Below are 16,957 nucleotides of genomic sequence, written 5' to 3'. Positions count from 1 at the left end.
AAGTGGATTTTTGCAACATTGTAAGGTCCAAAGAGATGCTAAAATATCTCATTTTGCCGACATTTAATGCAATAAAGTTCCTAAATGTTTATTTGGCATTCGAATGAAGTACATTTTTCCAGTTAATTGAGTTTCTTTTACAATTTAAGTGACGTTTTCTTTCGTTATTTTTTGTTTCTTTTTAAATACCTCAGAGTTTAACCATTTCGTGACAATATGGCTTTCCATGCAGATTGAATTAAAAAAAAATTAATCTTTATCGCTTGAGAAAAGAATTTAAAGATAAAGGTAAGAACATCAAATTCTAATGAAAATTAGCCCATTTTAGTATAGAGCATAAAAAGAAAGATCTTCCAAGGGCAACCCGATCTTATGATATCGTGCAGTTACTGCTAGAAAGTCATGCAAACTGACCATGTCAGTGCAAAAGAGGATTACGTGACGATGAAAGAAGCAGTCAAAAGCGAAAGAATGCAAGAGAGACGAGAACTTATCCAAAATGCAAAGTGGATCGTTCGATTGACATTTTATTGCATTGTTAGCAAAGTGACGGATACTTAATTGAAAGAGGAGGTCTCTACCACCACCTCGAAGTGCATCCAGCATGAATGGTCCCATGGTGGAAGTGGAAGGCACAGAGAGAGATGAAGAAGAGTCTGTAAGAGTTTGAGGATTTTTTTTCTATCCTTTACTCTTCTTATTCTTGGTGTCTCCATGTCTTTTTTTTTCTCAACTGTGGTCTCCCCCTGTACGGTGTATAAGGAATTATTTACCCGGTTTGGGGCATCCACAAACTTACAACGTTTATACAAGAATCAATGGTTAGTCTTGGAGTCATCCGCTGTTGTGTGGCAATAATAATAACTTGGTGTGAACAAAGTTCGTTAAATATATTAAAGTGTCATGTTTGTGGCCATCAAACTATCTTCTTTATGGGATACCCATCGTATTCAGATCGTCATCGTGGTGCCATTTGCCAAGTGGATGGCCATATCTTGCCATTTGATACCAAAGCAAGCATACAGAACGCCTTCAATATTTTCTTTCTGGAGGTGTGAAGGATCTCATCACAAGCTTTGTAAAACCACAAAATGTGAGAGAAACAGGTCCCCCCAAAAAAAAATGATCAGTTAAGAAGAAAAAAATAAGATTGGAAAGTAAAAGAAAAATTGAGAAAAGCACTTTAGCCAGTCTCTCTGAATTCCTTCAAGAAGAACCCTTAAGAGACACTAATGAAAGCCAGCCAAAAATTCTTCTTAAATATTGCAACATTTTGTCGAATGAAATGTCCATTCTGCGATAGCCATAATGGAAGATTAAGGAAATTATGATTATCTCAAAATTAATTAAATACACTACAAGTCTGTCTCCATGTGAGATTTCCTCAATCTTCACCACCATAAGTGCTAAACCTCTCTCTTTTTGCAAGAAAGCACCCAAGGATGGGGCTACAATGTGTCAATATAGAGAAGCAACGGGAGAAAGACACACAAAATTGGTTTAAGCGAAAAGTCTTGTTCCATGAAATCGCACACAATTAATTGCTGTCAATTCTGTGCGCTTCGACAACTCACAAAACTCCTAAGATAAAGCGCCTGAGTTGGTGTGTTTACGCACCCAAACAGAGGCGAAATTGCGGTCAAATGCAACAATTTCCGGATCATCAATTTCAATTCTCAACTTGTATAATGAGAAAGACATTTTTTTGCAAGAAAAATTACCTCGAACATATTTATCCTTTTCATTGAATTCTTAATGAATTTGTAAAAGAAATTAAGAATAAACAGGAAGATTCATAAAAATCATTAATTTAGATGAGTTTATTTAATAGTTTCCCACAAACTTTGTTGAAGAATTGTAGGTAGGTATTGTATCAATAACGTAAGAACCCAAAAAGAGCACTGAAGAATTAAATTATCCAAGAACGCGCAATGGGGGAATTATTATTCATATTAAATCTGTAATTTATTACGAATGATTAAAGTGTCAAATTGGATATTGGATCGTTCCACGGGTGATCATAGAGAGAGATTTATTTTAATATTTACCCTCCGTCACCTCAAGATCTTACCGCACCACAAGAATCAACCGATCGGAATATCGTATAACGATAGAGTTGTTAAGATGATCACTCCACCGATCAAAGATAGTCAAAGTCACGGTGGGCTAGAACCCATATGTAAAGTATTTTTCCGCTCTAGATATTCTAGAGCATTATTTGGAGAATTTTTGCAATAGTTTAATTAAACTAACTTGAATTAAATTAGCTTTCTTGTCTTGTCAAGATTTAAATCTAGAGATATTGTCAGAATTTGAAAGTTTTTTCGAACTCGATTTGAAATTAAAGAGATTTTTGGTAATCTTTATAAAAAATATTTCAAGATTTTATAGTTTGTATTTTTTCAAAAATTGCGATAAATATTTAAAAATAATATTCATGAAATATTTAAAGACTTTCTGAAAGATTTCTGAAATAAAAAATTTTTTCTTTTCCTTTTATTGCAGAAAAATAGAAAGATTTTAAGAGAATCAACTGTCAAAATCGTTTAACATTTTTTTTGTAGGAAAAGATCTTAGACAGAATCAACCCCAATATCTACTTTTTCTGCTAGTTCATTGCTAAAAGACAACCTAAAGCACGGGCTTAGAAAAAATGCCAGACGTTCCTTGCTGACGTTGACGATGATGGGATGCAATCGTTCAAGACTTTTGGACCTGAATCCCTTCTAACACGGACAATCTCATAAATATTCAGTGAAAATTTTTCAAATAGCCCCATTCTGCATCTCTTAGCCCTTGGAGTTTGACTACTTTCAAATGGAATTTATGTCGGCCAAGGTGCACCATCATTGTCGTCATTAATATTGGTTGCCGTACACTGTGTTGGAATGAAGAAAAGCCAAAGGGAGAAACGAAAGATGTTCGGAGGATAAAAACTAGAAGCACGCAACGTATAGAAAAATAATGAAAAATGTAGAAGAAATTTCAGAAGTGGAACAACACAAATTTTAGTAGATAGGTAGTCGGAAAAAAACATAGAGAGCATGATGCTTGGTGCTTCTATTGCATGTTTCCTTCCAAACATGTCAACATAAATTGAAATTTGATCACCAAAAACACCTTAAAATTTACAATTTCGAAAAATTTCGAGTAAAAAATGCTTTTCCCTCACGGATGGACTACAAGGAGTACCTATACCGAGAACCATACAAAATTTTGAACATAACTTTTCAATGAATTCACCATGTATAGAATTTTGAAAGTTACCTAACTTAAGTCTCTAAATGAATCCCATGAAAATCTTATGCTCAGATGTTGAGCAATGAAATATACTACTTGATGTAAAAATCTCGGGGGAACCTCTCTCGTATTTTTTTATGAATCGAGAATGAAAATAAAATTTTCTGCTTTTAATTCTTCCTTTTCCCATCTGCAGCATTGAATTAACTTCTCCAACGTGGATTATGCCATTTAGTTTTATGATCGCACCATCGTAATAATAATAATTAAAATTTCATGAAGATAAAAAAGGTCTCTCAATCAGACGAGGCGATTTGGTTTCTTTCGTATAATATTGCCTTATCTCATGGGCACTTCTTTGCTTGTGATGAAAATCCCAAGTGTTTGTCGTTTGGGTTTGCTTTTGCGTGCGTCTTCGCATGGAATTGGATGATGTGCAATGCGAAGCCATCTGCAAAAGACCAAACAGAATGCGAGAACAAACAGAATTCTTAGAATTATTGACGACAAATCACACAAGCATTAACTCCAAATTTATGTCAATCTCTTCGGCGACTTTTGGCGGCTTTCCTGTTTGGGAATTCTTTCTTGGTTTGTGGTTTTTTTTTCGCCTCACCCTAGAAGATCATTTTGGAGTATTTTTATGTGACAGAAGAAATCACGATATAATATCCCAAAAAAAGAATTAACAAGAGAAGTTTTCTGACATCAGTATATACATGAGATAATAGAGATATTCAAATTGATCGTTTCTTAGAGACATTCTCCTGATCTCTATCTACCACACCACCTATAACTTTCATTCGTGCCACACTTGAGTGTGTATGAGTAAATATAATTTGCTTTGAGAGATTTGTGATTGAGAATAAATCCATTTCAAGTCATTTGATCGGGTTAAAACTGTTCAAAAAATGTTTTAAAATCATTTGTAAGCATATGTATGTTCCCTAAATTTTTTGTCATAAAGACATAAATTGAGAAGTAAAAGCCAACAAAGTACTAAAATCGATCCGGAAAAAAGTAAGTACTAAATTAAAACCGAAAAAGTACTAAATCTACGCCTAAAAACTACATAATAAATTCTCACCTAAAAGTAGCAAATTCTAGATGAAAAAAGCACTGCATAATGTTCTTCTCAAAGAATTTTGAAGACAATTTAAATGAATAAAAAATCTCTGTTCATCATTAAAAAATTATCTTGTACGAGCCTTCGGAAAGAATTATACTGAACACAATTTAACTGAAAACACATAACGTAAAAAAAGTGTTATGGTACAGCAATAATCAGAACTTTTCTTTTAAGGTACCATATTTGGATGTTAAAAGCACTTTGTGAACTTTTTAAGCTTATCAGGAAATTCACATGTAGTATACGATGGGTGTGAATGACATATTTTAAGTGATACCTGTACATGTATTTGAGATTGTGGTTTATGAAAATATGTTCTTTAGGCATAAATTCAACTATGGTGGTCGCGTAGGTGGGCCTATATAATTCTGAGTGTTTTCATAGCGCATCATCGTCCATTTCAACGGTCTGAAGTGTGTTATATTGAAATTCACTTTTCTCATCTTTGGAAAATACGATGTGTTTTGTATCTCACGTAACACATTCGTAGAATTTCTAAAGTTTATTTTTCTTTAATTTATATTTCATGCTTAAGTTCACATATGGCACACAAATGCATGAGATAGGGGATCATAGGAGTAGACAAGGAACTCCATTTTAGTGCACTACACACTAAACAGAAATGAGGTGTAGCATCAGGACTCCCTCAAGAGTTTTGTGCAGGAGATACCGGCAAACAAGAACAATCATCGAATAACAACCATTTTATTATTGAATTGTTGTCTTGTGTGCTCATTTTGCTCGCCACCATGGAACCCATACGACTCTGTCTTTCTTACTATACATTTTATTTCTTGTGCGCCCTCGACCATCTCCGGTAACCGATGCGGAATGGGAGGAAAAGATGACGATAGTGATTGCCATGGCCGATGCTATCACATTGTTTGAGGTTAGACATTTGTGGAGAAATCGTTTCTGGTTGCGTGTTGCCCCCCACTGGTGAGAGAGATAGACACACCAATGGCGCAAGAACTCTCCAGCATCTTCTCTAAAAATCAACCACGAACTCATACGAGAAATTTTCACTTCCACCTCCCCGAGCACCCCCAAGAGACAATTTGAGCAATTTTCTGTCCTAGAAATTTGCAATTCTTCTCTGCATGTTCCTCCTCTGCTTGTAATGTACAAAGCACTTATAGATTGATAATTTGGTTCTTTTCATTCACTACTCTTGCTGACTATTATATAGCTGCAGCGAGATTTTCTTGCAATTTGCAATTACCTTTATATTAAATTTTATGACAAGTTTTCTGTACTTTTTTTTTTTTAAAAACGTTGAGCAATTTTTAATAAAGCTTTCCTTGTGGGAAATACCAACTATTAAGTCCACAAGAGAATATAACAAATTGTTAAGAAAAAATCTTAGATAATAAGAGAAATTCTTGAACAAACTACTACATTTGCACACATGAAAGATTAATTGATATTCATAATTTAGCAAAGCATACCTACTGCTGCTAATGTATTTTTCCACAAAGAAATTGATTGGCGCCATGTGAGGGCACGAAGAGTAAGTATTTCTTATTAAGGTGAAATAAATGGGATGCATGGAAAGGAGATGAAAGAGTTAAAGCATCTGATTCATGATTCAGAGTGACCCTATTATCATCGTTTGTATATTCGAGAAAACCCTCTCTTTCAGTGAGCCCCAAAAGAGGCGCTTAAATGGGAGGGAATACCTATGTATCGTAATCGATTGCACGCGAGACTTTAATTTTCAATTTGGGAAATGCATAATTGAATTATAATTCATAATAAAGATATTTTGGGGAAATAACACACATTTAATGCTATTCTAATTAAGCTGTGATTGTAAGGAATTTCTTAATATGTTTGTGTTCACGTGTGAGCGTGAAGATTAATTAAATTATTTAGTGAAAAATTCCAAAGTCAAAAAACATTATCGAAATTATCTTTAATCTATTTTTATTCAACTTTGGGGTGCCATAAAATTTGTAAACAATGCCCCCACCATTCAATTTATGTCACAAAATTCAGGCTAGGGAATGCATTTTGTAAAGTTCTTTTTCACTTTTCCTCGTCCTGTGCTCCAGTGAAGTCAATTGTGGAGCTTTTCTGTTAAAATTCTTTATTAAATTGTTCGTGCAAAGTAAAAGTGCTTTTTTATTGCCGTGAGCGGCGGAATTGTGCTGCGTGAGTGAGGACAACGCCAGATTCCAGCCCACCAGAGGACAGGGAAAGATACCCGGCCCGCATAGATCCCGTCAAATTTTTGATCCTTGCGCGCCGGACGTATGTAATAATTTCCCCATCGTATCTTTCAAGGTTTGAGGATACAGTTTGAAAAAAAAATGTATAGTGCTATGTATTTTATAAATAAAAGTCTTATAAAGTCTTATCTAAAATACTTTAGAACTTTACCCAACGCCTAGACAAAGATTTTTTTTAATAAAATCAGTAAATCATCTAGGATATCTAGGCATTAAAGTGAGTACAAGCATGCATATTAATTAGATACAATACCCTCCGTATTCAGTCAAGTAAAAATATGGTGCGAAAGCGAAAAAAGCTCCATATTAATTAACAAGAGAATTTACAACATGACAGCGCAATGTGCCGAAATGGCCGAAATCCCATGCTGATAAAATCCCACGATTATCATAATATTTAACTGGCTAATTAAGAATGAAAAAAAAAAAACATTTTTTGTGATTAATTTGATTTAAAAATTAATAAAATTTCCGTTTAATTAATTTAAAAAAAAAGCTTTTGAATTGAAAAAAATGTTCCTTAAATGATTCTTTAAAGAGAAGTAAAGAAATAATGAAATAGGTAGGTAGACATGGAATTCTAAGTATTCTAAGACGTTCTTAAAAAGAAAAACAGATATTAGAGTAAAGATGGAGTGGAAATCTATTGAAGCGTATAAAGAGTTGCAAAATAGTCCCAATAAGGCATCAGTATTTCGAAGAAAAATGAGAAATTTTTGCATGTGGTGTGGGCCTGAAGAGACATACATGTTTTAAACATAAAAAGTCATAAACAAGAATGTGTATGGATAATAATAAGAAGAGCAAATAAGTTATAAGAACTTCTGGTGTTACGAAGACGGAGAGGGCGGGTCTGAGTATAACACATCCACATCGTACCATTGGCTCAGTCGCCAATCTTGTAAAAGAAGTTGCGCGCCGGACGCATGCCATATTTACGGCAATTATTAAGTGCGGTGTGTTGTGTGTGCGCAAATGTGGTGGCGGATATTTTCGTCGGATTCTCTTCGGGACTTGTGAGTAAGAACGGAAGGCTTTCACGGCTGCTGTTGCAACTATGTTGTATAACGTACCAACCAGCCCGATTGAAAAACACGTATAATCCCTTTGGATGCTGCAATGTGTGTGAATGGTAAAAAGTTCGCAGAGTAATCAGTTCATCATATCGACGGCTTCCCTCTTCGCCCATGCCAGTGGTGGCTGCAACACCAAGCAATGTGTGCGGATTCTAATCGATTGATTATTAGGTAATTGCGTAATTATATGTACAATCGCTATGGGTTTTTCTCTCTTACCCATCATGCTTCACTTTGCTGCAGAGAATATATCGTGTGGCGGCATCATAAATTGCTTTTTACTAAAGGAGGAAACGCATCAGGGAATTCATCCATCTTTTAGCCACAATTTACACTATTGATGATCACCGATTTCGATGGGATCCAATTGAATAATGATAGTCTTTTCACTATGAGTCATCTGCTTGTCCTCAGTTACAGCCAATTAATCTTCTAAAGTCACCTCTATCTGCACCTCTTGGTTATATAGCTACTTATCCCCCTGAATGGCACCATTATGGCTTACCTGAAATGAGAAATAGAAAAACAGGATATTAGATGGGAGACAAAAAAATCTTAAAAATGTGCAAAAAGGTTTTCATTTGGTGTGGTTTAAAAAATTAACTAATGCTACACAGAAAATGTACCTTAACGTCTTGTAGAAGAAATATGTTCTTGATAAAAAAAACAAATCTAAAAGATCTCTATAAAGATGTCTAACAATTTATCACGGTAAATTCCAAGACAAAGTTCTTATGTTTGATGTTAATTTTTAATATTCGACGATTATTTTTTGACGTTTCATATCTATCATTTGACGTTCGTTTTAATATCTGACGTGAATTTTCTAATATTTGTTACGCATTTTAACGTCTGGTGCTTTTTTCTAACGTTCAACATACATATGTACATATTTTATAACGTTTGACGATCCTTTCCTGTTTATCCCTTTTTTCTTTATTAGTTTAATACAGTTAGTAAATTCCCTTTTTAAATTTTTATATGATAATTTTTAGCATAAAAACAATTTCTTTTACCTTCTTAAGAAATCTTCAGCATCCTGGACTTTTAAGGGGGTTTAAGAAACACAAACATCCACCCTTGCTATGCTTCTGTCATAAAATCTCCATTTGAATTAATTAACCGATCCTTTAATTAAATTATTAATTACCTACTAAATTAATTCCACGTTACTTTCAATATATAATTTTTTTATCTTCTTTCTGCTATATCAATCGAATTTCAACAAAAGAATCCTATTTTTTTTAAGCATATCCTAACAGAAAAATATACATATCTACATACATACATAATGTTATATAAAACCTACAATATGTTGCAAAGAAATGGAAGAAATGGTAGGATAAAAGAAAATACACCACAACCCGAGGTAGCTATTCATGTTGTAATATTCGTGGTGTAGACTGTAATAAAAAATCGATTAAAAATCCTACATTGAGGAATTCGATTTTCTGGTATATCGGTCGCGGTTTGCTGCGAGAGCACCATCAAAAACAACAACACAAGGGGAATTCCGTCTCGTCTAAAATCGATCAGAATGATTAAATTTCATTTTATACAATTGAAAAATTTTTCACCTCGTCTCTAAAGGCTGACTTGAGCGTTTCGGGATGAACAATCCGGATATTGCGAAGAGAACGAACGAATGGGGATAGAAGTTGAACAGAACATCCAACGATCAAGTATACTGAATTTTCCACCAATTCTCTCCGCAACAATTTATCCATGACTGATTTTTTCCATCGTATTAATAGAATGAATAACTTCACAAACGATTGATGCCCAACTTTGTGCCAACTCACTGAATATTTCTTTTTTTATCACTCACGGTACAAATTTTTTGACCGTTGCTTAAACCTATCGAACATACCTATGTACATAGTTTTTTTTATTCAAAGAATAATACATAATAGACTTGATGCACTGCAATTTTTTTTGTAAAGAAACTTTATTCTATTTCTTGAGAGTTGAGAATTTTAATTAAATTGATTTTATAATGAATTTTAAGATGATAATTACAGCATTATTTGATTGAAAATTATTAATAATAAAAATGAGCCAGAAATGATAGATATTTCACTAAATAATTTGACTAAAGTGCCTGAAAATTATTGATCTTAATCAAATAATTCATTTGTATTTTTTTTTTTCAAGACAAAACAATCCAAATGTCTCAATTCCTTACAAGCACACCTTCCTCATACACTGCCAGCGAAAGATTATTAATTCTGCAGAAGATTTGTGGTGTGAATGGGTGGAAGAGAATGAATAAAACAAGAGAGATGGAGAGAGACAAAAAATGAGGCGTGAAAGCCATAAAATTATTACCTAAGAATTAAAAGCCACCTCAAAAAATTACCTGTTTGCGTTAATTCACATCTTTTTATTGCTTTTTAAATGAATTCCTGTGTATGACCAACGCCGAGATGGTTTTCTCGGACAGAATCACCACGGAAGTGCGTCATATTACACGCTGGAGAGCCATTCTTTTCACGGAAATTAATTTCAAATGGATTTTTACTCTTGGCTGAACTACCGGTGCGTTGTATATGGGAAATGTTCTGTTCTCGCTCTTGTAGGAGTTCTGTGGGAACCATTGAAACTTTGCTTGATTATTTCATCTCAAATGGAGGAAGTTCAAGGCAGGATTGCTCAACAAAGCAATTTTCCTCACGCATCACAAAAGAAAACAACAACAAGAGACACGATGGGTGTATTCAATCAAAGGGAAGAGGAAATGTTAGAGACATAGATATTGCAGATGACCTTAGGAGGCGCACCCTAAAAGATCTTTCTTCAGTAAAATAAGTAAAAATTTTAACTTTAATACAATTTAAAATGAAAAATAAAAATGATATTAGAGTAATATCTCAATAACTCATAGAAATTATGAAATTTCTTATGAACATAAAACTCTTGAATAAAATTATATACGTATTCATCACTTGCTTCCTCCCATCCTGAGAATCCTGAAATTTTCTCTCAGCTTAAGAAAAGATCTCTCTGAACACGTAAATGATGATGGGTTTGAGCAATGACTGGCATGGAGATGAAGAATCTGACTCAACCACAAAATTTTAGCCGTATGTAGCTCGAAAAGATAACTTGTTGAGCATTTTAAAAGGTAAGGGTATATAGTAGAAATTGAATTTATTTATGACTCTAAATTAGAGTTAAGTGTGCAGAAAGTTGTAATTAATTTTTATTGAATTACATGAGAGCACTTGGCAATATAAAACAATTTTAAACTCATTACCCACTTTTTTTTTCTCCTTTCAATTAATCCTTAGTAATTTAGAGAGTTTCCGCGGAGGACGTGGTATGCCGATCTCCCTGGGAGGCATAGTCCAAGTAAAATGTACGCAATTTGAGTGAACGAGTGGAGTACGCAATAAGAGAATTAAAGAGGGAAACTAATTGTTGCATAATAATTTGCAAAAAGGATATGAGGTGAAATTTATAATCTTGAAAAGTCTAATCAAACTATCGTTGTTGGAATGAGACAACAGTTCGTACTGTTTTCATTATTTTTCAGACAATTCATAAATGTTTAATGCTTATTTACTTGTTTAGATACGACCAACAATAGTAAATTTAGCATGAAAATTAAAGGCTTTCAATTGATTTAAGAATTCGTGTAGATATAAGTTTGAAAGAAAAAAAAAGAAGCATACAAGAGAAGAAAATAAGAAATGAAATGAAATACTGACCAAATCACAATTCTGTAAGCACAAACCCACTCAGAGAACAAATGGTTAAAAATTAAGAGATGACTGTGCCGTCTTCCATGAATAGACCTCAAATGATTTAACAATATGTTCTTTCATAAAAATAATATTTCAATTTCTTCAAGAGGTTACGAAGGAAAAATACAAATTTATTAAGTTTGATACCATGGAATTTCTCAATAGCTGTTTCAAATGAATATTATAAATTTTACTTGGATCGAAAAGTATATATTTTTGATTCTTCTATTTTTTTTTTTTGATTTCTTGAAGTTTTGATTGTAACACACTGCCGTTGAAAAAACTGTGAGGGCAAGAGTTTTGTGTGCCCAAGAGTAAGAAAAGATAAAAGGACCTCAGAATTTTGTAAGATGGTTCGATTTGTCGGACAGTGTTTAATGTCTACTTGATCATGTTACTGCAGCTAAACACCACACGATGGACATTTCAGGTTTGAGAATTTGGTGGTTAGAAAAAAAATCAAAAGCATAGAGAAATCCCACACACCAAGATCGTGGCATGAATCACAAAAATCGTCCAACTGGAAATTCTCTTGAAAATTAAAAAAAAAAAAAAAACACTCATGCTCTTTTCAACTCTGATCGTATGCCGAAAAAGACTCATGGTTCGAAGAATGCTCCTCATGCGATTTCCACATCCCTTTGTCTAGAAGGCAATCACGCGCAAATCTCAATCTGTGATCACTATTATTTCACCGAAAAATTACGACTTTTCTAAATGTGAAAGAAAATAGTTTAAAAAAAAGCCAAAAACGAATAGATATAGGAGAGAGGTGAGCTGAGGTCTCAGAAAAAGCATTAAATAGATACTTACAAAATTCAAATATATACCTTTTTACTGATCATGATTTTGAACCATTTGTTAAAAGGAAATGAAATTGGAAGAAGACGAAAAAAATAAAATTAACGAAATAAATTTTCTTCCAAAACGAATCTTCATTCATCTGGAAATTAATTCTTCCAATTGACTTGATGGAACAAATTGAATGATTTCATTTGGGTAAAAGTATCTACAATTTTCCTGTTTCCCTCTCGTTGCCAGGCGAAGGATATTTTGTCCATTAAAGAACGCTTAACTTCCCTGCGTTCAGTTAATCCTTGGCCGGAAAACAGGAAAATTGATAATTTACGCCAGGAAATACCTTAAAGTATCAACAATGATTGCCAATGATTGTGATTTAAGGAGGAAAGTATTTGGCTCAAATGTTACGACAGAGTACTACCTACAATCAAGGTATATATGAGAATAATGCGTGTAAAGCATCCTTTGGAATAGTTTGTGCAGATGGAGGAGTTCAAGAAAGCAAAATCTCTTGCTCTCCAATAAACCTCCTTAGTTCTTTTACCACATATCTCTAAATAAGATTACATACAATAAAGTATAGGAGTGTTGGGTATGCCCAGGATTATGAGGTATTGGAAGTACGTAGAAAAGAGCTATGTTGGAGGGTAAAAGAGCTCTTGTGCTCTTTGGTAATATTCATGATACATAAAAAGCCACAGAATAGAATTCCAATGGGGAATGACTGTGTATGGCATGTGTGAAGGCACCAAAATACCAAATGTACGAGATTTAAGAGATATATTAGAAGTGCGGTGAACGCTCAAAAGCCCTGGTGCTCTTGCTCCAATCCAACACCACGTTATAAAAGAAGAACTTGGGTACTGCGTGGAGAGTCATACACATTGAGGGGGACTTTTCAATATTAAACGTTATACCCAGGTCGAGACATACGTATATATATGCCAGTGAAACGTAAAGAGGGGAATTGTTGTTGGTGGTTTCTTTTTCACCTAAGTACAGCCGTGTTTTGTGCAATTTTTTTTCCCTTTGCCAACCAATTCCCTCGCAAGAGATTGCAGTCAAGGAATGTATAAAGGCGACAGTGTCCAATTGTTGGATTGCGCGCGATTCTTGTTGCGTTTTTCGCAACGCGATCGCACATCGATTGAGAGTCGGGTGTGCTTTACCATTTTGCCCAAGAGAGAAACTCCTCATGGTGGACAATTAATGAGGTGAAATGTGGCTGTAGACGGCAGCCAGATGAGAAAAATTGAATCACTAGCGATACAAGGTGATTTCCTGTTGAAATATACGCAGTATATCTGTAATGGGGAGCAGTAAAAAAAATAAAAGAAAAGACAAACGCATGCAGAGAAATATTCCCATGGATTACCAACAATGCATGGGGAGAGATCATACTAAATGATGCGATAATTGGTAGAAGAAAAACTAAATGACGAAGCAATAGTTTCAGTTTTTTTTTCGCAAATTAAATTTGTTACTCAAAATGCGCCGTAATTATATCTACATGATTGCTAACATTTTTTGAAAGTGTTTCTAATTAGATCTTTGCAAAAAAAGCAACGGAAAGAAAAAAATGAGTAGTAAAAAATTATATACATATATGTAATAAAGAAATTATATGTAATTCTTGGAGGATACTGAGAGGATGTTCATTTTCTTAAGCATAATTTTAATAAAAAAAGACGTTATTTATTATTTATATGTATGTAGTATATATACTGACTACACTACTACTTAGGGGAGACCGGGGCTAATAAAGTCACTTAAGGGTTTGGAAAAAGCCTAAAATATCATATTTCCTAGCTAGATAGAACAAAATGATATGAGAAAGAGTTGTAGGGCAGTAAATTTCCTATATGTACAAATGAGCTATACATTTCGCTTTATCTCTTTGGGAAATATGATATTTTGAGCTTTTTCTAAACCCTTAAGTGACTTTTTTAACCCCGGTCTCCCCTACTATACTACATAATGTGCATACGTGTGTGTATTTACATCAATAGTGAAAGAGAAACCATCGCATCGTTGATTTAAATTAAATCTTTGAATCTTTTTTTTTCATTTCTGCACGTTTTTTTTTCTCCATTTTATCTGCAGTCACGTCTTCCCCTATTCTATGGTTAAGAACATCAAGAGGTCATCACTGGCAAATCGGTTTCTCAATATATTTTAAAAGACTCCTCTTGCTATGTGGACACCACGTTGTGAAATACATTTCATGCGCGATATTAATTCACTATGCGTGGCGCGAAAATGTTTCACCTCAACCTCTCTGGTAATTAATTGGAATCTTAAAAGCGTTGATTATGAGGGTGAAGATAAAATACACAGTGTGGTGGGAATTTTAAAAGATTTTTAATTTATTAAATTGTTAATTAAATTAATTTATCTTTTCTTTTAGTATTTTTGAAGGGAATTTTACGCAATTTTTTGAAAAGATGGCAAAGGGTAATGTCATGTATGAAATAATCTTGAATTAAAATTAATTTGTTGAAAAAATCTCAAAAGAATTGGCAAAATGGTGACTTTAATCCTGCGGGCTGAGATTCAATTTTCCAAAGCTGACTCGTGGAAAAGCGATATTCCGATTCTTTCGACAATATTTTCTAAGTCAGCTTATAAAACATTTAAAATTAATTTATTTCCATCACAATAAATCTATTCTAATCTAATTAAAGTTTGACACATCCTAGCATATATAGTGGAGAGATTACAGAGTCCAACGCAATGCGGAAGGCCTGAAAAACACCTTCATGTGGAATTAATTAAATGTACAACTTGTGCAATATTCTCTCACTTGCAATCTTCACCAAACACGTTGGTGCTGTCGCTCGGCAAAAGAACTTTCTCCTTATTGTATTGTCACACGATCAAGTGTTGGCGCTTTATAAGTGGCAATAGATGGATGCACAAAGGCTGAAAAGGTTGCTATTTGCTTTAATAAAACCTGATAAAATTAATAATGAAAAAGAAATCAATGACTCAAAAGGATTCCGTGAGTGTTATTTTTTTGCGTAACATCTCACAAAAGAAGGTGTCTAAAGCCCCCACAGGGATCTTTAGGCAAGTCAAAAAAGTTATAAATGATTCCTATTTGGTGATTGGTATACATGCGCCATTGTCGAAAGTACAATCTGCATTCTCTTCGTTATTCAAATTATTTTTCTAACATACCATGAGGTTGTGTATTATGCAAATTATTTAATTACCATGCCGAAAAAAATTCACAGTGAAATTCATCGAAAAATTGCCCACATCACACGGAAAGGGGGCCCATTCGTCATTTTGCAATCGGCATCGAACACCCAATAGGTGCAAATAGGCAAAATAAATGGTTTTCTTGCCAAGTGCAAGTATGATAACATTTATTTTTCACACAGCCGACATAGAGAAATGATGGTCAATTATGGCATGGCAAGAAATAATCATAACTTTTTAATACATAGGGCAAGTCTTGCCTCACTTTTTGCATAACATCAGTGAGACATGCCGGCTGAAGATAGTAACAAATTGGTCAAACGAAGGAAATACAAAATTAATTATAATAGATAAATTATTGATATGGATATAGAGGCCTTTTTATATTATACCTATACATTGCACATAGGTATATATATTTAACAGGAATGATTCCTACTGATCTATGGTAAATTTTCTTGTTTCAGATTTATGTGGGTTGAAAGTGGAATTTTGCATCTCTTTTTATCTCTTATGGATTTTAATCCTTACCTACATTTCAAAAAAAAATACTGTAACAAAAGAATTATTTCTTTTACCTCTCTGCGTATGATTTTTGACACTCAATGAGCATTATATCTATATAATAATTAAAGGATTTCGTTCCTGTACAGCTATGCATTTCTACACCGTTGATCCGATCGTGATGAAATTTGGTACAGAGACTACTGATACCAGGCGGTTTTTACCAACGACTAAATCTTCCATTAAATATATTTTAATTCATCACAATTCCTTTCTCCCTCTAAAATTTGCGCGAAGCGCAAAAATTCCCCGCGAACCTCGTGTACATATATTTTAGAGGTAGCATAAAGACGCATAACAACATTATTAGCGATAATGGAATTTCTTCATACGATATATTAGGAGGATACATTTGCCGTAAATCAATCAATCGAATATCTAAGACTGCGTAATGTACGACAGTGATGAAGAAATAAAAGAAATAATATTCATGATTCCTAAAACTCCTGCCAGTCACTCAGAAAAATTGATCTTGTCATGTTCTCATAACAGTTTCTTTGACTAAATGCGATATAAAACACAAAAATGATGAAAACGAATCAAAGAATTTGTAGTTCTCCATCTTTATACTTTTTCGTCGTTTTTTTTTTTGTGTTCTCTATGTCAGCAAAAACGTGGATACTAAATGGTGGTTTTCTTCTTTCTGCAGTCACATTGTCTTAGCAATACCGTGGGGGGAGGGGATCTTCCTTCCTTGACGTCTTTTACACTGTGTGATCCACAAGATGATTGTTGTTTTTTTCTTCATCATCGTTGAAGAGTTGTATGAAGGGATTGTAGAGTGAGAAAGAAAGAGGGAAAGATGGACATGCGGGATTTAGAGATGGTCAGGAACTCAAAAAGGGAAAAACGAGAGAGAAGCTCTTTTGCTATAAATAAATGGATAAACACGACAAGACAATAAATAAAATATTCCGACATTTTTAATGACCTGAAAATATGAGTAGGGTAAAAAATCTTGACAGG

General features: G+C 33.9%; 1 protein-coding gene and 1 long non-coding RNA gene across 2 annotated transcripts in view; both read right to left on the bottom strand.

The window, feature by feature from the left end:
• Window positions 1-16,957, bottom strand: part of LOC129790090 (cadherin-related tumor suppressor) — a 132,677-nt gene that overhangs the window by 52,657 nt on the left and 63,063 nt on the right. The window lies entirely within an intron of this gene.
• LOC129790440 (uncharacterized) lies at window positions 7,215-8,412 on the bottom strand. The gene is made up of 2 exons (XR_008750565.1): window positions 7,896-8,412; window positions 7,215-7,828 (listed from the first exon to the last, which is right to left on the bottom strand). It is a non-coding gene; the product is annotated as an uncharacterized LOC129790440 (long non-coding RNA).

Source organism: Lutzomyia longipalpis, chromosome 2 (assembly GCF_024334085.1).
Source record: "Lutzomyia longipalpis isolate SR_M1_2022 chromosome 2, ASM2433408v1".
Lineage (NCBI taxonomy): Eukaryota > Metazoa > Arthropoda > Insecta > Diptera > Psychodidae > Lutzomyia > Lutzomyia longipalpis.
The sequence above is the reverse complement of the archived record's forward strand: the minus strand, read 5'-3'. Positions and strand labels throughout refer to the sequence as shown.